The 25,179-nt window shown below is 42.5% G+C and overlaps 1 protein-coding gene across 3 annotated transcripts in view; it reads left to right on the top strand.

Annotated features, from left to right (window-relative positions):
- Positions 1-25,179, top strand: part of LOC124545973 (fructose-bisphosphate aldolase) — a 136,450-nt gene that overhangs the window by 47,107 nt on the left and 64,164 nt on the right. The window contains exon 1 of one of the 3 annotated variants that reach the window (XM_047124937.1): positions 7,048-7,193. The exons of the other annotated variants lie outside the window; for them this stretch is intronic. The gene's annotated coding sequence lies outside the window, so the exon portion shown is untranslated. Of the gene's footprint in view, positions 1-7,047; positions 7,194-25,179 lie in introns of those variants that run through there. 3 annotated transcript variants of the gene reach the window in all.

Here is a 25,179-nt window from a genome sequence, read left to right as displayed (position 1 = left end):
CCAGTAGTGATGGTCCCGTAAGTCATTCCAGAGAGCTGCTGTGAGGTTTGGAGAGTGGGAGAAAAATGCTGGCGGACTTGAAGGTTTGAGGACGGCTCGTGACACGCGCGTAGATAGCTCATTCAGTAAGAGCGTTGCCCGCGAAAGATAATGTTTCAAGTTTGAGTCCCGGTGCGGCACACAGTTTTAATCAGCCAGGCAGGTTAGTGATAATGTCATTGTATCGTTGGGTATATTCGCCACGGTTCGTCAAACACAATATAACTACGGATAAATTCAGTAATATGTCGCTTTTGATTCCTGGGGCGATGCTGCAAAAATAGGAATTATTTGGGATGGCGGGAGAGTTGCTGTTGCAGTATTTTTCTGAATGGTGTCCACGCTCAGGGGGTTCTCCATCAATTAGGAGTGACAGATACAAGACACCAAACTAGAACTCTGTCCAAGACGGGTGTTCCAATCACAAGTGATATAAAAGTGACGTAATTACGAAATAAGATAAAAAGTGACTGTGTGTCAAAACAATGGTGGTTCTGCGTTGATAAAAATGGAAGTCTGCGCTCTCCATACAGTTAGCAACAGCCTAGTCCCTTCACATAGTTATCAGAGAGGCGTGAGCGTTTGACATTGACACAGCCGCTGGAGGTCACAGCACCGTCTCGACTTTGCTGGGCTTCTGCCAGAGAAGCTAACATCCCAGCCAAACAGCTGTGTGCCTTCACAGCACACACTGTCGCTCAGACAACGTTCTTGTTCTCACGATACGAAACATTTGCTAACACTCCTCCTCTCTACGGAATGTGTCAGGCTCACACAGAGGATCCGAAACTGAATACTTTTGACATGAGGTACCAATGGCCGGAAATGATTATGTAGTATCTTTTTAATGTCGTACGCAAATTTACCTTGTAGCGAAAATTGAAAGTCATAGCAACAGTTCAAAGTGACGACAGCTGAACTAAACGAAGTCATAAAGTTCTGTAGCACACTCTCGAATATCCCTTGTGTCTGTTGTACAATGAGGCAGTCGGCAAGGATAGCTCAGTTACTGGGATTTCGTACACCAATGGTCTCAGGTAACTCCGTAGGGAAAAAAAGTTTGAACAGTAAGACGATACCAGGAGCTAACGAGAGCCTTACCAAGAGCTTATTAGAATCTTACCAGAAATTCACCATAATCTTATGTAACGAACTCCGTGTGAAGATGTTCATTTTCAGCAATTTTTTACTTTATTAAGACAAATGTCGTGGTCCAAAAGGACCGCTAGAGCTATATGCAAATGCAAAGTATTAGTCTGAGGATGGAAGTTAACATTTCATTTCGTGGGCTACATTCGAAAGGCTTGCTGGACAAACATCCTTTAGCGAACAGCAGGAGGTCAAGTCTCCAGTAACTATGGCAACACATCCAGGATTGACACGATGTAAAGAGTTTCGTGCAAACTGAGTGGCCCAAAATAGAGCTCCATTGAACCTCGTTGATGTTATAGAATTCCAGCCCACGTGTTGATAGAGAATCATTGCTTCTTTTCCGAGACGAGCGTCGTATATGGATTTTCATCGGTCCAGAAATCATGGGATTTGAAATCACCATCACGTTTAAATGAAGCCTCATGGACAATACGACCACGTGCTTCGCAACTGTTCAAGACAAGACACCTTACTGCTTGGAAGTATTCATCTGCTGCCGTTAGTTTCTTCTGCACCTGTATAACTCTGAACTAAGGGTCTGGAATACCTTGTATGTGAATGTAATACACGCTGATGAATCACGTCTGGCATCTTGTCCAATTCGAAATATGCTTCTTAAAATTATTGGTTGTGTCAAAAAGAACATCAGGATGCTAGGTGATTGCTATACATCTTATAGTGGAGAATAGTGAATGTACGTTTGACGTAGCGGCCTTTGTTAGGTGCACTTCGGGAAGCTATTAATACGGTAACAGATTTGTTAAATGTAAGCATTGCACGTAAGTGTGCATTTGCTGTCAATACATATTGGGTATGGCAGCTGCAGAAATGTAATTAAAGTAAATCGTAAATCCTTTTATTTCCTATTTTGGGCCATGGATAAACTGATGGTAGTTATCCTTTACAAAGATGCTACCGTACTCGGGAATGCTTAAACCAAAATAATATCTTTCCATTACACACACAAATTTGCAGTGCTTTTAACGTAAGGGACCAAACGGGTCACAAGTGATTTCAGAATGCACGTGTTTGTGCTTCTCATCTGAGTGAAGAACAGCGAATCGCCGTTGAGTACCGGCGATTCCTCGCGTTGTTCAGGATGTACAACTTTGTCTGTCCCACATTCGCCCGTATTACAAAACATGACAGCTCCTTATCTCTTCATTGAAATAAATATTTCGCACGTTCTTCAACGTGTACACTGTACAGCTTTGTATGTTCCACTTTCGCCTGATTCCAGGCCACGGTCGACACCTAATCTACACAGTGCAATAAATATTCATCAAGCATCGGCTACCTTTGTAGGCCATGTGGCGGCTAGTGTATGTACAAAGTAGACAGGGCAATGGAAGTGTGTAACACTGAGGTCTAGACTTCGCCGTTTTAAGAGACGGCGATAAACAGGTATTGTCCGAACGCGTTTCTAAACACGTGTGTGTGGTGCTATGTTTTCAGTGAAGAACTGTAGCTCTCTGAAGTTTAGTACTGATTAACATAAACCTAGTAAATCCATTATTTTCTCGAATGTTCCATTTCCTCTGGATGTTTAAGTCTATTGTACCGAATAAATATACTGTAATCAATAGAAAAATAATTATTTTCTTGTGAGCATTCCATCAGATGTGTTGTGATAGTAAGTTTAAATTTAGCTATCGATTTGTTTTATAACTCGTTCAGCTTAAGTATCCAGGAAACAGGACTGTTCAGGACTACCTCCACCTTTATTTCCCATCGCAGAGACCGTGGAAATTAGTGTCATTCTGTTACGTAGCACGTACATAGGAATTTAGGAAAGTGATACATGAGCTTTTGTAGCTAAGGTGGCTTGTGTTGTATACTTTCTGATTAAAACCAATGCGGTCAGCCCTCTTAATGGTGTTCAAATACGCAAGCAATTGTTTCTGTTCACATGCTGCTAGAGCTGTATGACCATAAATAGCTCCCTCCAATCGACGCCGAGAATTCGATTTGAAGACTCACTGCAGCCTTTATATTCTGGGTAAAAAAAATCTACGGTTGGTCCTAAAGTATGAGGAAATGCGTCGTGACACATCATGATAATGAAAACATACTCTCAAAGGACAGATGTGTTGGCATCGCCAATGATAAACGCTGTCGACAACTGGATCTTACCAGCGTGAAAAAACATTTTTAGAAGATTGTTGGAGTGATTGTCTGATGGTATCAGAATTCTGGTAGCATTGGATTACGATAGATACAGCACCAGCACAAGTTAAGAAACACAAATTTTACCTAATCCACAGAGGAAGCAATGTTTCGTGGATGAAGAGCTATTTCCAGCGCAAGTGGAAAAAAAACCTACACCAAGGGCGACATATTGGAAACAACTGAAGGGGGCGGAGGAAGGTGAGGGCTGTGGAGGCCCCGTGTTCTATGCTTCTTCCTCCCCCTTCCATTTTGTACCAATCTAAATCTCATCTGCCGGCGTGGCCATTTCCGAGAAAGACTAGTCGGAAGCTCGGCGTCAGGAACAAAAGCTAATTACTACCCTAATGCTCAACTGCAACGGCACTGCCTTCACATCTTTTCATGACTCCTGAATCCCCACGCGCAGAATGCAGCCCCTTTTCCCTTGTCGCAAACGTGCGATGCATTGAAGTTATTTCTGTTGTTGTTTAAGAACTGCCCTTGATTCAGAGATATTAGATTTTGCCAGATGGTTGAAGAGAAACGTCGAGCATTATGTCCGAATTTGGTAGGGGAGACACTTTTACTAAAGCACCAATTTGCGATAATGATTTCGCTGATTCTATATTTGGTAGGATCCGCATATCGTTTGTTTAGCGTTTACTTACTCAAGCAGCTACTCTCTCTCTCTCTCTCTCTCTCTCTCTCTCTCACACACACACACACTAACACACTTCTTTTAGCAACTCTAACGAATGTACGATTAAGAGGCCTTAATAGTGACTCATGTAATACTGTGGTGATGCGTAATTCTTTCCATGCCTTGTAGTTCTTCATCGGATGGTTTGTCTGCTGACTTACGCCAATTCTACAGGAAGGAAACTTTACTCGTTTAAACATCCGTTCCAGTTCTGAATGCAAAAATAAAAAAAAACATTGAAATGCATACTAATTATACGTAATGGTTACTTCCGTAGCTTAATATTAAGCTGTCTAAAGATAATATAACTCTAGCCCGATCGAGGTCTCGTCAAGTTATTGACAAGACATGGCATGTTCGCGTCCTTCCGGCCGAGGAAGGCGACAAATTTCCGGAGGACGTGATTCTGGAACAACTTGTTCGGAATGCGCTGTGTACTAAACATTGGTAGCTCAAGTAGTCGTACTAAACACTGGTAGCTCAAGCAGTCGCTCTTGAAGGACGAAAGTGTTGTGTACACAGTGAAAAATACGGGGCGTTTCATGTATGGTGCAAGCGCTGCGTCTGGTGTCGCACGGGAACACGCTCTGGCCCGTTCTTCGGACTTCTGCTGGCGTGTCGTTTTGTGCCGCACTATTTGAGGCAGCCCCAGACAAGAACGCTGCCACCTCCATGCCTTGGCCGCGCGGTTTGAGGCGCCGTGTCACGGATTGCACGCCCCCCCCCCCCCCCCCGCCGGAGGTTCGAGTCCTCCCTCGGGCATGGGTGTGTGTGTTGTTCGGTTGTTCGTAGCGTAAGAAGTTAGACTAAGTTAGTTTAAATAGTGTGCAAGGCTAGGGACCGATGACCTCAGCAGTTTGGTCCCCTTCACACACACACACACACACACACACACACACACACACACACACACATATGCCTTACCGTCGGTTTAATATTTGTGACTGTAAATTCTTCGTTCTTCTTCCGCCACACCAGTCTTCGTCCATCGGACCCAAAAACCTTAAATTTACTTTCTTCGGCAAAAATGACTTCGTTCCACCATATTTCATCCTTCGTAATAAACTCCCTGGCAAAGTACAATCTCTTCTTTCGATTCTGTTCATTCACATACGGTTTCATCCTGGCCACTCTTCCATCGTAACCGCTTTCATTCAATGCTCTGCGAATCGTCAGCTCACTTGCTAATCTGGGTACACTGAGAGTAGGATCCTTCTTTATTTTCCGTATTAGCTGCCTCTTGTCACATGTATCCAGCTTCGGTGGCTGGCCCTTTTGCGGCGTGGAGTCGTTATGGTCCTCATTTTGGAATCGTCTGAGGATATCTGCCGCAGTACTCTTTCTTGTGTTGAGCGTGGCAGCAATTTGTCTGTCTGATTTAAATTTCGCGTTGTGAAAAATCGCAAGCTGTCGTATCTCAAAACTAGTATTAGCTTTCCGTGGCATCGTACCGTCTGGGCAGTGGACCGCGCTTGTAAACAAACACACACTTGCCTTCTGGTTCAAATGGCTCTGAGCACTATGCAACTTAACTGCTGAGGTCATCAGTCCCCCAGAATTTAGAACTACTTACACCTAACTAACCAATGGACATCACACACATCCATGCCCGAGGCAGGATTCGAACCTGCGACCGTAGCGGTCGCTCCGTTCCAGACTGTAGCGCCTAGAACCGCACGGCCACTCCTGCCGGCGGCTTGCCTTCAGACTACCCCGGAGTGAACGGTGAATACAAGTGTGGCACTGCCATCTGTCCGCATATTGAAGTAACGTGACCGTCGATGAGTGCTTTATTTCTATACGTTGTGTAAACATCATTCATACTATTGTTTACTAGACATCTACCTTCATGTAATACGTGGATATATTATATTTTTGTTTTATTCAGAATACAGTTATAATGCAGCAAAGTAAAAATCACGTAGTGTCCGAATATTAAGGTTATTCACTGGATTTTGCTGCCCAAATTGCAAAATTCCTGCCGGCCTTGGTGGCCGAGCGGTTCTAGGCGCTTCAGTCCGGAACCGCGCCACTGCTACGGTCGCAGGTTCGAATCCTGCTTCGGGCATGGATGTGTGTTATGTCCTTAGGTTAGTTAGGTTTAAGTAGTTCTAAGTTCTAGGGGACTGATGACCACAGATGTTAAGTCCCATAGTGCCATTTGAACCATTTTTTGCAAAATTCCTCCCTTGCTACTTTTAGTATCTCATTCTAAATCTAATTGTCGTGGTGTCACCGTTGTTCTTTTGACTACACTCCATTGCCCTTGCTTTGCTTTTGTTGATTTCCATTTTATAACTTCATAGCAAACCGAGCAACGCTTCGCAATTGCTTAATATGTTTGGAAATTGGGTATAAGTCCTATATCCTTTTCCCCTTCCCTCTGTCCACCCCTCTCTTTGTCCATCTTCTCCTTCTCCCGCTCTGGACCTTTCCCTTATGTATTACATACATATTCAAGTGTTATATTAAAAATATATAGCTTATATCCGTCTGAATATTCATTAATGGATTGTGTAAAAATCTAAAGTAAATAGGTCAAGAATTTCTAAATATTTTTGGTAACAACGTTTCCCATTTCTGTATTAAATATATATTTACAAATTTTTTCGTTAAAAAGTATAAAATAGCCAATGTCTGTCCACATGTTCATTAGTGTGGTGCAAAAATGTGAAGTAAATTGGCTCAACAACTTTTAGAGATTTTTTGGTACCGGCGTTACATAACAACTTGTCTTTATACTGAAGTATAAATTTTTCGAGACTTTCAGCATTGCGTTCAATTGATCTTCCAATTTTTTTGCCACCTTTGACAGGATATAAAGTTTTCTTATTTATTCTTCCTTAACTTAAAATATCATAATTGCGTCATTATCGTGGTTAATACAAGAGTAATAGTATTAACCGTCTAACGATATTACGTGCCACTCAGCCTTCTGTCGTTTACCGAAAACCTCGTTTCGATATGTTGAACCATTCAGGGAACAAAAAGGGATGTGTCGAGTCACCTTGTAGAGTGGTGGGGACGGAGGCGATAGCCTGCGTGACGCAACATCCTGGGCGAGCTAAAGAGTGGTGGGCCGGTGTCCAGGGGCCCAGTTAGTGCGAGCCGGCTGGCCAGCTACACCGGATTACAAGCAGTACGCGGACAGCAGGTGCGTGCGTGGGCGGGCGGGCGAGCTGCTCTGATGCACAGACAAGGCAAAACCCTCTTTTTGTCGACAAGCGACTCGTGTTGTATGATAATGTTTGTCATATGCGCCTGTGACCTAGGTTGAATTCGTGAAAAATAACACGAGACTTGTAATGTTCAGTTGTAATATCAGGATTCGCCAATAGCGCTGAATTGGTAAATAATAGGTATATCTATGTGCAACTGAGTAAGCGCTTTCAGTCTTCTGCCTATTGCATTTCGCCTCAATTTATTGTGAAATGTTTTCAGTGATACAACGTGTCGTTCCTGGACTGTTGCAGTTGAGACTGGTCATCTGTCTTCCGATACAGTGTACACTTGTCAGTACAGCATACAGAATGCATCCGTGCTTTATCACCAAGTTGCTGTCAGCAATATGGACTATGTACTTTGCTACTGAAGATTGTTCTCAATACAGTAAGCCGAAAAGCGGATGGCTGAATAGAAACTGCACTCTTTCATTGCACATAGAGGTACGCTCATATTGCCAGTGCAGTATTACTAGCAACGATCGATAGGTCGCATATCAAGAAATGATTGCCGTGGCATTTTCTGCTGCAAAGTGTCGCCTTCATGTGTCTGCGGTGGTTAGTGTGACGATAATCGTATGTTATAGGTTTAACGCAGTAACTTATACAATGAGCGTTACGCACTGCGCGCAATTTACTCAGACTACATTCATCCAGAAAGAGAGGACTTTGCAACTTCCAATAAACTTCACGCATAATTTCGAATCTTAACGAAACTTTTTCTCGCTGGCACGCCCCACAAAAGGAATAAAGAAAAATTCTTATCACTTACTACACATACCTTCTGCATGCAGTACACTTTGCAGTTAACTCTATTCACAGTTTACAGGCATTGTCTACATATACCCGTAAATGTACCTGCAAAATTATATTATTGTACGACACGTAGTTTGGGAGATATGAAGTTTCATACATGGGAGTTCGATTCTGTCAAGAATCGAGGATAAGGATTTATTATTAGAACAAAAATTCGGATGGATCTTGTGTAATTGCACGAATTACTTCGTTTTTAGAATAGATGTAACTCAGCATAGTGACTCCCTATGTTACAGAAGATCACGATCGAAAATATATTTTCATTTTGTGAAGTTTTCCAGACAAAAAGATCGTAGGATACCTGTCAGTATACATTAAATAAACCGTGGCAGTTTTCATCGGAATCATTTGTCTAAGGTTTCCGAGGGGAGGTGGGCAGATAAACGTTTAACGTCCCGTTGACAATGAGATCGACGAAGCGCTTACTCGAGTTGGAGAAGAAAATTGGCATCTCCTTTTCGAAGGAATCGCTTCGGCATTTTCCTGAAGCTAATTAGGGAAACCACGAAAACCAAAATCTGGATGGCTAGAACGGAAGTTGAAGTGCCTTCCTCCCGAAAGCAAGTGCACTTTGCTAAGCACAGCGCCACCTCGCTCCGTCCCTAAGGTTGCTCCCTAAACCTGCAGGAGGACTGCTTCTTTGCGTACCATCTATGAAAAAGAGGGTGTTTGTAAAGTCCTCTTTCTGCAAAATCAACTAAACAGATCTGGAGACATTAAGGGATACATAATGTAGCGTCGTTAGTGCAGTACGTCGTTATATTTGTATCTGACATTGGAAAAATAGGAAACCGTTTTAGTTTCGACGCCTAAAGTGTCTAGTTATGCGACATAGGACACGTTAAAACATCACGAGAGTTACGTGCGTTACATTCTATGATAGGTCAAGGCCTAGTCGACGAAGCTTGGCAAGTCTGTTTAAATCAGCTGTTTCGCAAAATGTATCAATCGGCTTTATCCCTTGGAGATTCTCGCGGTTGTTTCGAGCAACAGCATGGTACTCGACTCGTGGCTTGCCTAATACAAACCCATTAAAGTACAAAGTCACTTGTTTCCAATTGCAGGTCAAAAGGGATCCAGCATTAGCGACGGCATCTTCTGTGGCAGCCACGTCCGGAAAAAGGGGACAATGGACATTACCAGCTCATTTTACTTTTGGTTTATGTGCTACAGTTTGTTTTGTGTGCATATACTGCTTTGCTGCCTCTGCGGAGGATGTGTAGTAAAACCGGTTCAACGAGGGAAGGTCCCCAGGGATGAGGTCGACATTTGGGAACCACCTAACTGAGATCTAGGTTCGGGTCCCAGGTGTCACACCTTACAACAATTCACCCTTGTGGACCCTCTTATACGAGTAATCCGCACAAAAGAATTTCAGGATTTCTTATGAGCCTTGGAAATAGCGATGATTTCTAAACCGGCGTCGTAGTCTAGCGGCGAAGGTAACTTGCCTGTGAACGCCTGAAAAAATATTAAAAATTTCCATAAAGTTCGGCTGTGATTAAAAAACACGAATTCTTAGTATGATAAAAATTGTAGGACAATAGAAGTATATTTTGATATGCAATTAATCATATTAGTTCTCATATTGACTTTATTACATTTTTGTGAAAATTAGTAAATTACATGTTTTGTTTGGCCTCTATGCATTGACTAACTGTCTTATTTACATCCTTGAAACTTTAAATAGACATTAACAACATATCTACATAAAAAATAGACTGCGGTCATGTCATTTCAGTCACAATTTTTTATTCTAGAAATGTTTACATTTGATAACCAAAATTAAGTTACTTTTTTATAATCAATTAGTATGGGTTTTGCTTCCTGTTGGTAGTACGTCAGTCTCTGTAGTCAGCGTTCCTCCAAATAATATCCTGAAAAATCCCAAAAAAATTCAGACATCTAGCAAACATGTCAGGAAACTAATTCAAATTTATATTTCATCTGACTGATCTTTGTTGTTGCCAATACATTCCATTTGCATATATATATTTGTGTTTTTGGTTTACATGTTCGTCTTCCCTTTTCCTTTTCGTGTTTCTCCTTGTTATTCTGGGCTCTTTAGTTGCTCCAGGGCTCACTTTTCAGCAGAACTAACTGTGTGTCTTTCTCAAATCTTAGAGGTGGTGGCAGATGCATGATTGCACAAAATGTTTTTGAGTTTCTCTTCTACCCTTCACAATACACCTCATTCCATACGTTAGTGAGATTTTTGAATTATAAACTCTTTATTGCGCAATCAAAAAAGTTACTCAAGTTTAGTTAGTCCACAGAAATCACAAAACATTTGAAGCTTACTGGCCTGACATTCGTGTCTTAAAAAAAATTGCTCTGAACACTATGGGGCTTAACACCTGTGGTCATCAGCCCCCTAGAACTTAGAACTACTTAAACCTAACTAACCTAACGACATCACACACATCCATGCCCGAGGTAGGATTCGAACCTGCGACCGTAGTGGTCGCGCGTTTCCTGACTGAAGCGCCTAGAACCTCTCGGCCACAGCGGCCGGCCCTGCCTTCAAGATCTTCTACAGTTGGACCGCCGTCTTGTCTACAGAACGCAAACAAGCCAAAATACTTTACAAGACTACACAAAGCAGTCATGGAACCACATTCAGTCATACAGTATTGTCAGTCAGTTCTCTTAGAAGTGTCGCTCTGGATCTCCAAATATGTGAGCTTTTCTCTTGAGGCATCAGATGGAGTCGACATAACATCCAGTCTGTTTGTAGATGTACTCACACAGTCTCCACTTGTAATTCCCGGCGAAATAAACCGACTGCCGTAAGACTAACGTTTCCCAGTACCAAAACATTTTCCGGAGGCATAACAACTCGCGAGAACGACAAAATTGCAACTACTACAGGAAATTTTGTAACGGAACTCCTTGCCACGTGATCATTACAATCTGCCAATTGTTTTAGCAACTTGAGCACGCATCAAAATAACGAATTAAGCATGTTCCAGAACATTTGCTTTGCGAACGTCCTTCAGTTGCCGGGAAGGGCGATAGGGTGCGTTTGCTTGTGGGCCTGGCGTAACGCCAGGCAACCGCTTGCGACACGGTTCTACACCAGCGCTACTGTTATTTGCGACAACTTGTTTACCGGCGACCAGCTGATAACAGCTGTTAAGCTAGCGGTTCACCAGCTTGTAATGGCCGGCTGTTTATTCGATGACAGATTATCGTGTTTAATGTGACTCTTATCTCCTGCATGAAAATCCACTCTCCAGTCAACGTTCAGCAGGGAAAGAAAAATGCCTTAATGTTCAATAATAACTGTTATCGTTTAAGTGGCGTTTAAGAAACCCAAATTAATGTGGATTGTGAGAGTTTGGTGTGATCCACTTAACAACGTGTCCCAACTCAGCCAACTTTTGAATATATCATATGATATTGACCTAAAGCTGCTTCACATTCCGAAATATACACGGTATTCTCTTCGTATAACTCTTAAAATACAAATGCGATTCGTCCTGTACTGTTTTCAAATTATCACCTTTAAATAACTTGACTTACACATTATCGAAATGAAACCCTTTCCGCAGAAGGTATTTGATCCAGAACAATGCTTTGTAACGGCCTACGGGTAATTACTGTTATAATTTTTATTGGTTTTACAGCACTTGCCTATGTTGCGTTGTGTTTTAGGTTAAGCTTAATAAGAATTTCTAATTTGACCAAATGCAAACACAAATGGTTTCTGCCTGAAATTAACTATATAGTTAATATAAAGTATAAAGTTAACGTTAAAGCAGAAGTACACAACTATATACTGGTACATCTCATCTAACATTACACACTAAATTTCAATGTACTTACTTTCAAAACGCAATTTTAAATATCGTTATCTTTAAATTAAAGTATTTAACTGCAAATTAACTAACTGTGGACAAAAAACTAAATTTGTTGCATTCAAAGCTATCATAATGTCTAAGAACCTAATACAAAATTACTTGTGCTTTTCTAAAAACGTGAACAGTGAGATTTTCAGTGCGTTACTGTTTAATGCCTCAATTGAATACTTCCCTTGTCAGAAGTAGTGTCAGTACTTACGATTGAGGCATGAATAACCTTGAGAGTGAATCTGTTATACCTTTTTTGTAATCGGTGCACTCCCATTGTGATAATTATTTGTTTTCGGCTTTAAACTGTAGGTATTCCGTTCGCACCGTTGTCATACCATGGCAAGACCAAAACGGTGAGCCATTTTGTATATCTCCATCTTTACAGCAATACCAAATATCTTCCCTAATCACAAATCATAGCTAAACTTCTATGTGCTCTTAGAATGAGTTGGTCAGTGCAAATTTTCTACGCAGACCGTCGTGAAGTAGGAACAGATGGGTGCATTCCTTTAACAGTGCAGTGCATTAAGGTATAATTAATTCAAATAGTAACATGCGTAATGTATACAACCTCATAAAAATGTTTGCATAGGTTATCCTTAACAAGAATAGATAATGTCCATGTCCATGTTAAAACTTGATGTGGCCTCAAAGAGATAAGTCGAATACGCTGACATCGAGAGAACATTGTCACCAGGCGATTGGTTCAAAAATGGCTCTGAGCACTATGGGACTTAACTACTGAGGTCATCAGTCCCCCAGAACTTAGAACTACTTAAACCTAACCTAAGGACATCACACACATCCATGCCCGAGGCAGGATTCGAACCTGCGACCGTAGCGGTCACGCGGTTCCATACTGAAGCGCTTAGAACCGCACGGCCACACCGGCCGGTAGGCGATTGGTCCTTGAAGCCATATTCATTTCTCTGAGAGATGTTTTCTCAGAAGTGTTCACGGATCAGTGCTCCGTTGCGACGTGCTCCAACATACATAAAATTGTTTCCTGTAATTCCTCGATCTGGTGAAGCATGTAATATACAACTACGTCACGTTAAATTAAACTGTATTGGTATCTTGAGTGGAGGTAAAAGGTAGCGTGTCACGATGCAGTAGAGATCGGACATTCACCTTTGCGTAGGCAATGTTTTTGAGCTGCACAGGAGTTACACATCTGAAAGGTGTGGCTGTGACTGTTTCTGAATATATGTATATAGAAAACGTACTATTTCGTGTACATCCATTACACCATACATAAACAGCTTCATCCTCCTCGAGCTAACGAAGACCACGCAGAACTCAGTGGATGTTTGATTTTTGTGCATTTAGTTTCAGTGGTGGTCGACGAATTGATTTAACGGTGGCTGTGTTAAAATGCATCTTACATATCGTCGATTATTTATGGGAGCTTTGTGGTTCTCCCCTCCTAGGCAGTTGCCACAAAATCGACAGTCACTTTGAAGTTCGTTTTTTTTTTTTGGAGGGGGGGGGGGGGGACCGTCTTTTATACGGGACATGGTATTGCAGTTGAAAAGCAACTGGTAGGTACAAGTAGGAGAGTCTGGCGTAGTGTTGCTTTCTGGTCGACGAAGCATTCACCAAAAGATAAAAAACCACTAGTTTTAGCTATGGTGGATTCAGATGATAATGAACCTTCTGGGACACCTAACACTCTAAATAATCTCGTTTTGTTTTAATTTCTGTACCTTCGTGTAATTGTTCCAACATTATTTTATCGCTGGAAGTTCGGTAAGCGTTTTATGTCACGACGACGACTAGTTGATTAGAGACGGGTCACAAGTGAAAAGCATACAAAGCCCACGTTTAGAAATGACAGAATTCTCTACTTAGCGAGCAAAAGAATTTCTGAGCAAAACAATGGACTACTACTTTTAGCTTGCGACAAAATATTCAGTTAAAATTTGTCTTCATTTTTTATTGTATGCTACTGTTCCCCACGCAACCCAGAGAGGTATGTGCCTGTTAAGATACACGAAGATTCTACGATTAAACAATTGACAGATTTGTTCTTTGCAGTTAAGTGGTTCAATTGCTTGTTCGTACAACGTACAGTACACAGCCCCCTGCACGTAATGGCATTTCTGAAAGGCCATAAGTTAATACTGAAAATGTAGGATTTATTGCGGGAAATTGAAAGCATGTCATACGATATTTCGATCGTAACTGGGAAGATATTTTTTCGACTGGTGGAAAAAAGCAGATGATAAAGCACGATAAGAAAGATGGCGATTACGTGCGATTATATATAATCCTTTAAAAATCCAGCTTGAAAAGATAGGCTTTCCCCAAGAGTGCGGTTGCTTTGTATTATACGAAACAGTGAGACGATCGTACCATTGACACATGTGCGTTAGTGAAAGTTGGTCAGGCGTTTTCGAGGCTGTTGAAAGAGCCAGTGAAAAACACCAGTCAGATGATCTTAACGAGTTTGTCGGTGTAGTAAATATGGGTGCCCATGAAAACAAGTTCCGGTGGCAAATATTTGGCACGCCGTAGCTGATCAAGTCAACAAAAAAAGTCTTCATGGAATGTTTTTGTTCATTATTACTATTATTGTTTGTTCGTTGGGACAACTCGGTCCATGTTAATAGTGTTGATTCAGCATTTGCTTCTATTTCTTTCGCGCCTAAATTCTTTCGTCTTTTTGAGAGGATTTGTTTGCGATTGTTAGTCCACAGGGTACATAGACTTTCTTATGGTTGTTCCTTTGGATTCATCTCGTTCGTCACTTCTTTATTCCGAAAGAGACCTCTGTCGAAAACATCGTCGGAATTGGTTTCTGTTGTTTGACGTCTTGGTGCTTGTGAACCGTAGCATTTCTATTTTTTGTTGAAAACTTCTAATATATGTTTTTAGTCAGCCAGTTTCCATCAGTTCATTTCATATGACCATCTCTTACGGATTGTTTCTGTGAGTATTACTACTTGACTGTAAACTTTTTTGTTGGAACACCGTTCGTAATTGGATACCAGAATTCTGTGCCCTTTATTCTCCAGCTCTCCGAGTAGTCCTTTACCGCTACTCAGGAACAGGCTTCTGGCTGCGTACAAAGGTACTGGTTTTTATAATTCTGTAGTGGCCACCATGTTGGTATCTTTAATTGCTGGTCGCTCTGTTATAGTTGTGATTGAAGTCGTAAGGACTTTACGTAGTACCACTGAGTGAGACATCGATTCCGTTGATTTCAGTTTCGTTTAAGCGTGTAATAGAATCTTTCAGAGATATTATTTTTGCACGGTGAAGGTTTTGTACGTGACGGGGCAGGTTTAATGGTTTTTCTTTTTTTATCTGCAATTCGTACGCTGTAAAGGCGACAGTACCAAGCTTGGTGAAACCTGACTTCATGTGCAGGGTGTTTCATTATGTTTGTGACAAACGTGTACATGTGATGGATCACGCCATGAGGAACAATTTTTATTCGAGAGAAAATGTTCGCTAGGCGTTCTTTAGTATTTGCCGACCTTGGGAGGATGAGATTTCACCGAGCTATCAGGGTCAAATAACCCAAGTAAACTGATAGTGATTTTCAACAAAAAAAAGTAAGAATGAGTGTCTCTAAGCGGAGAAAGATATTATACAAGCAAACCAATAACTTCAATTTTGCTCAGCCTACCTCCTTTTTATGCAGTTCAGTGACTGGATGATAGGCAACACACATTGCATACGAACGCCGAAAACTACCGTACCTGCGCCCTACTGTCTCACAGGGGCATAACCAGTCTTAAAACTATACGATATTCCAATGCCCGTATTATTCCGATTTACGCTGCAATGTTCCTTCGGACATGAATACGTTGCGTCGTAATTGGTAATGACACATGGATGCATATCCGAAGAAACACAGCATCGTAATAACACAGGCACTTCAATATCGTATTTATCCGCCGACATAGCGAAAGCGACTTGCAAGTAAAATGTCTCCTCTGTGCAGGAATATACATAATGGATGTACGAGTACAGGTCGTAGGCACGTGGTTGACGACATATGAAGCGACTACTCGCTGTAATCGAGAAACCCGGGTTTGAGACCCGGTTAGGCACAAATTTTCATTTCCTGTATTCCATTACAGAGTTCATTTCATGTATTTCGTAACGGCTATAGTCGATGCAGTGCCTGTACCTCGTAAGGTTACAGATATAGTTAATCCTCGAGTATCGATGTCTTTACCCGACACACAGCGGCCTAGCACAGCAGCACTTCTGCCAGGGGAAGGCCCCAGTGATCGAGAAGCTCAGTTTGGCGCCAGCCGCTACTTGGACTATCGTGAGAAGTTCGATAAATCCGTTAAATAATGCAGTGTTCGTGCACAGGATTGAGAACTCACCAATATTAGAAGCGAGTCCTTAGCAAAGATCGGTAGAAGCAATGGTTACCTCAGAAAAATAATAACAAGCCGAAATAAGGACAGTAGGTGTGCGGAGAAACGTTAGAAAGGTGTTCCGTGCCTTGTGCTCGAGACAATAAATCTATTAGTTCTATGGAGTCAGTGTCTTCTTTCGAATCCTCTTCATGTCTATTGGAACGCAATGTGAAGATTTTTAATGGCAAGCTGAGTGATTTTGATAGGGCATGTACCGGTAGGCACACGGTCCCGTTTTTAGACTTGAGGTGCACATTCCTTGAAAGTAAGGTGCCTGCTCTAAGCTGTGCAGCGTTAACATTGGTCCGGTCGCTGTGGTTATACCAACACAGCTGGTTTGACAGAGAAACTTGACCGTGATAGGTACGGATAAGGTAGTAGGCATCTTACAACCTTGCGTAACGGCTGTACGAGTACAGGCTCTAGACACACGATTGACGACATGTGTAAGTTTTGGTCTGGCAGTGAGTCGTGCACGGATAGCCAAATGGTAAGGCGACCGCTCGCGATAAGCGGGAAATCCGAGTTCGAATCCCTTTCCGGCACAAATTTTCATTGTCGTCATTCCATTACATAGCTGATGGTTGCCCCTATTCGTTATTGCGAATACGCTTCGTGGATAGTTTTAAACAACGTATAGAGTCGCCGGGAAGCGTCGGCAAACATTTTGTCTATAACAGAAGTTGTTCCTCATGACGTGGTCTATCACCAATAGGCAATTGTAGCAAACACTTTGAAGCATCTTGTAGGAGGGTCACTCCAAAAGAAATCCACACTATTTTTGCAAAAATACAGTTGTCATTCTGCATGTGTGGAAGCTTTACAGTGTGTAGGTACATCCTTCCCGCTTGTTTTGAAACTTAGTTCGACCTGTTCCCGTGAGTGGCGCCGTCACAGCACGTCTTCAAGATGGCTACTACACTTGACGTTCGTCAGAAGCAACGTGCTGTCATAGAATTCCTGTGCTATGAAAACTAGACAGTGGGAAACATCCCCAAGAGGTTGAAAAAGGTGTACCAAGATGCTGCTGTCGATCGCAGTACAGTTACTCGGTGGGCAAGCAGGTTACGTGACGAAAGCGAGCGCGGCAATTTTGAGGATTGTCCTCGCAGCGGCAGGCTTCGTACTGTACACACTCCAGACAAAGTGCAGAGAGTTAACGAATTGGTGACTGCTGATAGACGCATCACATTGAACGAATTGGAATTGCACGCTACGTTGGGATAGGGGAAGGAAGTGTTTGCAGATCACTAAAACTGTTGGAGTTAAAAAAGGTTTGTGCCAGGTGAATTCCCAGGATGTTGAGAGTGGCTCACAAAGAAACAAGAAAAACGGTATGCAGCGAAGTTTTGGAACAGTACGAGAATGGTGGAGATGAATTTCTTGGAACAATTGTGACAGGTGATGAAACATGGCTCCATCATTTTTCACCAGAGACGAAGAGGAAATCAGTGGAGTGGCATCATGCAAATTCACCCAAGGGGAAAAAAAAAATCAAATCAAAACCACACATTCTGCTGGAAAAGTTATGACTACGATATTTTTCGATTCCGAAGGACTCTTGCTTGCGGACATCGTGCCAAGTGGAACCACCATAAATTCTTATGCATATGTGACGACACTGAAGAAACTTCAAGCTCGACTAAGTCGTGTTCGACCACATCGGCAAAAGCAAGATGTTTTGCTGTTGCACGACAGTGCACGACCACATGTCAGTCAAAAATCAGTGGAAGCGATCGCAAAACTCGGACGGACAACACTGAAACCCCCGCCTTACAGTCCTGACTTGGCTCCATGTGACTATCATCTCTTTGGGAAACTGAAAGACTCTCTTCGTGGAACAAGGTTTTGAAGATGACGACTCCCTTGTGCACGCTGCCAAGCAGTGGCTCCAACAGGTTGGTCCAAAATTTTACCGTGCGGGTATACAGGCGCTGGTTCCAAGATGGCGTAACGCAGTTGAGAGGGATGGAAATTATGTGGAGAAATGAAAATATTGTTCCTAAAGGATGTGTCTACACACTGTAAAACTTTAAAACATGTTGAATAAAAGATGGATTTTAAAAAAATAGTGTGCATTTCTTCTGGAGTGACCCTCGTATATATATGTCCGCAATAAAAATTTATTTTTGGATAGTCTGATGGTCGCTTGTTTTGTGAGTAAAGGCTTTCTGTTTCAAATATTGTTGCTTTTATAATGACACAGTATTGTATACGTTCGTTTTTGCGTTTATTTTTTGTGTGTAATGGCTTTCTACTTCAATATTGTTGCCATAATAACGACTCAGTATTGTATACGTTGGTTTCTCTTCGAAAATTTAGTCGCAGATCCACTGAAGCATTATTTTCGCTGTTAGCGGGTTTCATAATTTCATTAATTTCTTTTTGGACGAAGTAACCGACGTTAACATCCATCCGTCAATAAACATATGAGTGAAATTGTGTCCTCGAAAATCGTCACTCGTTTTTTAATTAATTTTAGTAATTACCGTTAATTTGAATTTACATCCGTTTTTTAGAAGAGAGAAAGTGACTTAGGTAGTGAAATTTTCTATGCATAAGTTGCGCCTGAGCTATGCATTCAATAACACACGAAGCACATCAGCGTAGTGTAAGCGCATAGCGGTATTGTACGTTCTTTGGCTGCATTGGATTACGGACAGAGTTTTGTCGTATATTTATGAAAACAATCTTCGGAAAGATTGCGATGATTGCATTAGTAATAGAATCGCACAACCTATTTACGGTCAAATCTAGGGCATTTCTACAACTCTAATTGGTAATTTTTATTTTAAGCCACGTTTAATAATAATGGGCTTAGGGATGTTATAGCATTTTACTTTTCAATGCATGTAACTCCTCGTAACACTTTGGTGAAATGTCGATTTGTAAAGCAATATTGAGGCTGGACCCTCATCTGTAGTTGCGACACTTTTCAAGCATAAAAATCTTCGTGTATAACCTGAGTACTCAAAGGAAAGGAGGAGAGCGGCATAGTATGATAATTTAACGGAAAGCGGTTTATAAAAGTTACTTTCACCCACTCTTATTGTGGGCTTACAAATAATGCTAGGAACGTACGTCAACAAGCGAAATTGCTCTGCTGTTACACAATTTCAGTCACGACATAAATTTAATCAATTACTAAGTGCTGAATTTCAACTAATCTATAATGATTTGACGTGGTACGCAGAGACAGTGAGTGATATATATGAGCTAATTTAAAAAATAAAAATTTGTCGGCCGCTGTGTTTTGGTTTGTAGATTTTTAAGTGCGATACGTATTTCGGAGTTAAAGCTACCATCCTCAGGATTAGAACAGTCACTTCATGATTTCCGCCTTGAAATGGTGAAGTAGTCGCACTTGCGTGTTGTGAGAAACTGTTTGACTGGTGGCCTACTCCCCCTCCCCCTCCCCTTGCAATAGTTTTCATCCCTTGTTGCCGTCTCTCGCGTTTAGCCATATTTCTTCGCCGTTTTCTCCAACTCAGGAATGATCGTTTATGATATTTGTAAGGTTTCAGCTGTTGTCATACAGCAATAAAAATCCTTTATTAATTTTAATTGGTGTCGCTAATTTAATACCTAGCCGTATATCCCATTTTGGCCGTCCGCCGTTAGGCAACATGGCTTAGCATTGCAGTGAAGTACCCACATACGGTGTAAGGTAAGAAGATTAAGGAAAGTATTGTAGTGTACTGTATTAACCACATTGGCCTCAAAACTAATCTGCAAGGGCCATTTCTGCAAGCAATGCGCTTAGAGCATATAATAAGGAGAGGATGAGTTGAGCAGGGGAAACAAATCGTTTTGATGGGTACCAGAGAATCAGGGGAAACGAACAAGCAGTGTTAGCAGCCGAAAAGATCTGCAAGCAAATCTGTGACACTGTGTGCGACTTCCTTGCAGTCTACCATCTTTCTGTTCAGCTAGAGGTATATTGTGGCTGACATTGGGATATGTGGAGTGCGGATACTGAATCCGTGTGTGGCGCGCCTCAGTACCCTGTCACTCCGACGGTATCCATTCCCCGCGACTTCGCCTTGAAAACGATTTACTGACATGTTCCATATGTCATATGAACGATTCTTTTATCGAAATTATGTGGAATTGGCTAATAGTTTTTAAAAGGAAAAGGAAGAGATGTCGAGGAGAAATGATTTTATATTAGGTATAAAACTTGCTTCGCCACCTGTCAGGTATTTTACGTTATTAGGCAAAATATCAAAAAATTTTCTTGCTACATATTGAACTCTTCTGAGCCACTGATGGCTGCACCGACGAGTAATAAAAGGTCATTTTTCCGTCCATTGTTGTAGGTATGTACATTACTGCCCTTCTCAAGTTGTGATGGATTATTCGTGACGAATTTCTGTATGCTTAGCTCTTAGAAGAAATAAGTGTGCACGTAAAGCGTGGATGCATGCTCTGCCGGTAGGATCCGCCAGTGTGGGTTGTTTGTGGCCTACTGATCGCTACACACCACTTTGTAAATGAGTACAGTCTTCCTTTGACGAGAAGGAAGACGCACATTGAAGTGGAGGCCTGGCTTGTATTTTAGGTGCCGAGTATTTTGAACCTTTTAAAATTTTGTCTAGCCTTTTTTAGTCCCTTATCACAAACTACATTTAGTAGTATTAACCACGTTCTCCACGTAAGAGATTTTAGTATAGTTGCTTAAGGTCTGGTTGTCGTGCGCCCATGCCAATGTCCTCACCACCATCATCTTGAGCTGAGTGATACTGCGAGTATATTCATTACATGAAGTGTTTCAGGCAAAAGATATTTCTGTGGCTTCTTAGAAAGAAGACAGACTGGCACGATGTGGTATCGTTCGTTGCATCAGAGCTTTGTTCTCGAGTGCCCTTCGCTAGCCTTTGAAAGTCAAACTGAGTATCAAAATAGCCCAGCGCAAGCGGCTTAAATGTCGCCCCGGCACCTGGCCCGTCTGGTGGGCGCAGACTGCAATCAAAAACGCTCAGTGTGGGGGCGTCGGCGAAACAACAAGTGGTGCAGGCGGCCGGCGGCTGCAACGCCAGGTGCCCGAACGTGTCTCTCCAACCCGTGCACCGAGTGCCTCCTTTTCTCTGTTTCTGAAGGAAAAGAGAAAACCAGTTATTTACGTGGCACCCCTGCCGCTGGATTGTCGTTATAGCCTGTGTAGTCGGTCGGTATCTTGCATTACTAAACGGCTTAGCCGCTTTGTGGTTCGTGGTACGCCATTCAAGTTACAGGCTACTTATCTAACGGCTTCGGGGGCAACAAACATTTGATTGATCGTTATTTCATAAAATCAATGGCCGAAGTTAAAAAATTAAAATGCTGTCATACTCTACTCAGTAAGACAAGTATTAACTTAGAAACTTGTCCGTATGTCTTCAGGCAGCAAACTAACTTATTCCTCTAGCATTTGAGACTTTCAACAAATCTTACACATGAATTCAAAGCATTGCGAAACTTTTTCTCGCTGACAACCTCCCCCACTCGCCCCCCCCCCCCCCCTCCCACCCGAAATAAGGTGAAAGGAGTTAATCGCTTATTGCATTTTCGTTGTTCATGTAGTAAGACTGGAAATCAAGAACGACGTTTTTTTGTTTGTTATTTCTTTACCACTACCTCTGCAGCAGATTTTCCAGGTAGTATCCACGTATAGCACGGATGTACCTGCAAAATTACATCATGGCACAACACACAGTTCAGGAGATATGACGTCATTAACATTGAGATGCGTGAAAAACTAGCCTTTGCTTGAAATGGAGCGCAGGTTACGCAGTGTGTTCTCATTCAGTGTTTGATAATGAGAGCACTTTGCAACTTCCAACAAACTTTAAACATAATTTCAAATCTTGTTCACGTTTGCACGTTTAACGTCTGATATTTGCCACATTAACTCATTTGTGATTACTGTTGCTCGTAAAGAGTTACAGACTGTTCGCGCAAGAACGCTGTGCGTGCCTGTTGCTTTGGTCGCGTGTCTCTCAGCGCGATAAAATTTCGCCAGCAGAGCGCGCCTGTTGCCGTCTCGTGTTGTGCAGACTCGCCGTCGTGGCTGTCAGTTGCGCTTGTTGCAGCCGTTACGACCAGGCGCCACGCGCGAGTTTGCGTGTGGCGAAAAGTAAAATAAATAGGACGCGTAAGCACCTCACAAGGGAACCTCCTCATCGCATCCCCCCCCCCCCCCCAAACCGCCTCAGATTTAGTGGTAAGGCGGCCCAGAGGATAGCCCGCCAAAAACTGAATACAAGCGTGTAAACAGGAAGAAGGTGTACTGAACTATGGGGGAAAAAAAAGCGAAATAGAAACAGTGAACGGGGTCCAACCTTAACGAGTGCAACATTGAGTACAACACCCATGGCGTCCTCGTTAAGCGGTCTCTTTTTGTAGTCTTGGCAATTGTCCTACTGTACGTTGGTTATAGAATATAATCATGTGATAAGAATACATTACCGTCGCAAGTAAATGTGGCGAATAGTGAGAGCAAGGGGGTACCATAGAGGCGTGTCACAGAAATGAAAACAACAACTCAACGGGTGTTACAGCAAAGGAATTAAAGATTCACAAGTTCCAAAACGGAACGCTGCTTCAAAAACTTTAGAAGGTATGTTTTGACGGAGCACACAGCAACTGAGAGATTGTGAAACTGTTGCGTTCATTTGTTGCAGCTTATGTGACAAACTACTATGTTTACATCATTTCCTTGGGAGTGATCACGTTCACATTCATACGAACACCTATATCGGGCAAGGAGGCACACCTCACTCACTTCCCAGGCGTAGAAATTAGGTGGGTCGATGAGCGATTGTTATTAAACATGTACTCCCACTACTGCCGTGTATGACACGTCAGACGTGTTTTCCGGTCGAGGATTCGGTTGACTTGTCGCCTTGCCATGGAACGTTTGCGGTTCCCATTCGGGAGCCACTTCCTTTCGGCTGCAAATAGAGTAGTTGTGCAGAATCTACTGTCCTTATTGGTCCCTACCTTATTACACCTCGCTGTTGGGAATGGACGTTACACCTCGTCACAGACACAAATTTGAAGACAGCGAACAAGGACAGAAAATTAAATAAAGGCCATGAGTTAGATTTGAACACGGCTCGCCCGCCTCGCACCGTGACCACTTAACCACGACGCCGTCGTTTCTCCTCTGCTCCCAGTTTTGCACTTGTTGAGCTTGGACCGTTCACTGTTTCTATTTTTTTTCACAGTTCAGTACACCTTCTTCCTGCTTTCATGCTTGATCTGTGTTCAGTTTTTGACGGGCTGTCCACTCGGCCATCTTACCACTAAAGCTGACGGCTGTGCAATGTGAGCAGCACCTTCACGTAGCATTGGGCGGTGTTGTAAATATCCGACTTACATTTAAGTCGCATTCGTGTTAGAGACCCTTTCTCGTTGCTGAGCGCGAGGGCTAGTCATAAGTTTTGATTATCACCTCGAGGCGGGGGGGGGGGGGAGGGGGGGGGGGGAAGTCTTTGCGACCATGAAACTGAGTGACGGTGTTAGTCGTCCTGTACGTGTTCACACTGAAACGCGATACATTATTGCCATCGATAAATGACGTGGCGGACAATTGTCTTGTACGGGTCAGCATTTTCACGTCGAAAGTCACCTCGTTCTGGAAACAATGCCACGGATGGTTCCTTCATACGAGGAAAGAGGACGGAGACTGACTGCCATGTGAGGACAATACGTAGGGAGCGGCAAAATCTGATGGCCCAAAGTAGTAACATAGCTAATTCTGCCTTGCGTAGAACGAACTGGGGTAGTGTCTTGGAGCAGAAACACTCGCTCGATGTGTCGTTGAAAGAGAAGTACGAGGCTTTTGCACAGGGGAGCTTGTTTCATCACTCGTAACTTCATTCCTTCTTTAGTATCCCTCTCGTTCCGTCACATTTTCCCCTAGTAATTTGATCTGTATTCCGCCATTCCTCTTCCCTCCTCCCCTCTGTCTCACTCTCAAGCAAAAGGGGTCTATGGTATCAGTGCTTGCATGTGCTTTCTCCTCCTCCTTCTTCTTCCTCCTGAAACTTCTCTGCTTATGCTGGTCGTTCACAGAGCCTGTTGCAAGCTTCCCTTCTCTCCCACAATCACTCATTTAACAACTACTACTCTCCGTGCAGTCCACTTAGTTTCATATCATCCTTCATCTGGTCTCTTACATCTTGTTCGTGGTCTTCCATATGGTATTCGTCCAGATTCTGTCCATTCTGGGAATTTTCTTATAGGTCTTTCCCATTCTTTTAATGTGGCCCAACCATTCTTTGTGCAACTCCAACATCCTGATCCATAGGTCAAAATTGGCAGATAATACGACTTTTATACCACGATATTTGCTTTGGCAAGTATTTTCCAATTTCTAATTATGTCCGATACTCAACAATAAAATTTCGAACAGTTTTCTGTTGCTTAAATTTCATCCTTGATGTTTCCTTTCTTGGTTATTTTTTTCCTGAGCATCTACTTCTTTAATAATTTTTCCATTGTAACTGAAATCCTTAATTTTTGGTTTTTTCCTGCTGATTTTCCTTGCTTTACTTTTTGTTAAGTTTATTTCCATCCCTGCTTTGCCGCGCGGGCTAGGGCGCCTTGCAAAGGTCCGCGCGGCTCCCCCGCCCCCCTCCCCCCCCCCCCCCCCCCCCACCGTCTGAGGTTAGCGTCCTCCCTCGGGCATGGGTGTGTGTGTTGTCCTTAGCTTAAGTTAGTTTAAGTAGTGTGTTGGCTTAGGGACCGATGACCTCAGCAGTTTGGTCCCATAAGAGCTTACCACAAATTTCCATGCCTGCTTCATCAATTACTCTCTGCAAGATATTTAATTGTTCTTCCAATTTCTGATCATTTTCTTCCCAAATCATATTATCTACATG

Source organism: Schistocerca americana, chromosome 8 (assembly GCF_021461395.2).
Source record: "Schistocerca americana isolate TAMUIC-IGC-003095 chromosome 8, iqSchAmer2.1, whole genome shotgun sequence".
Classification (NCBI taxonomy): Eukaryota; Metazoa; Arthropoda; class Insecta; order Orthoptera; family Acrididae; genus Schistocerca; species Schistocerca americana.
Note: the sequence above shows the minus strand (reverse complement) of the source record. Positions and strands in the feature narration are given on the sequence as shown.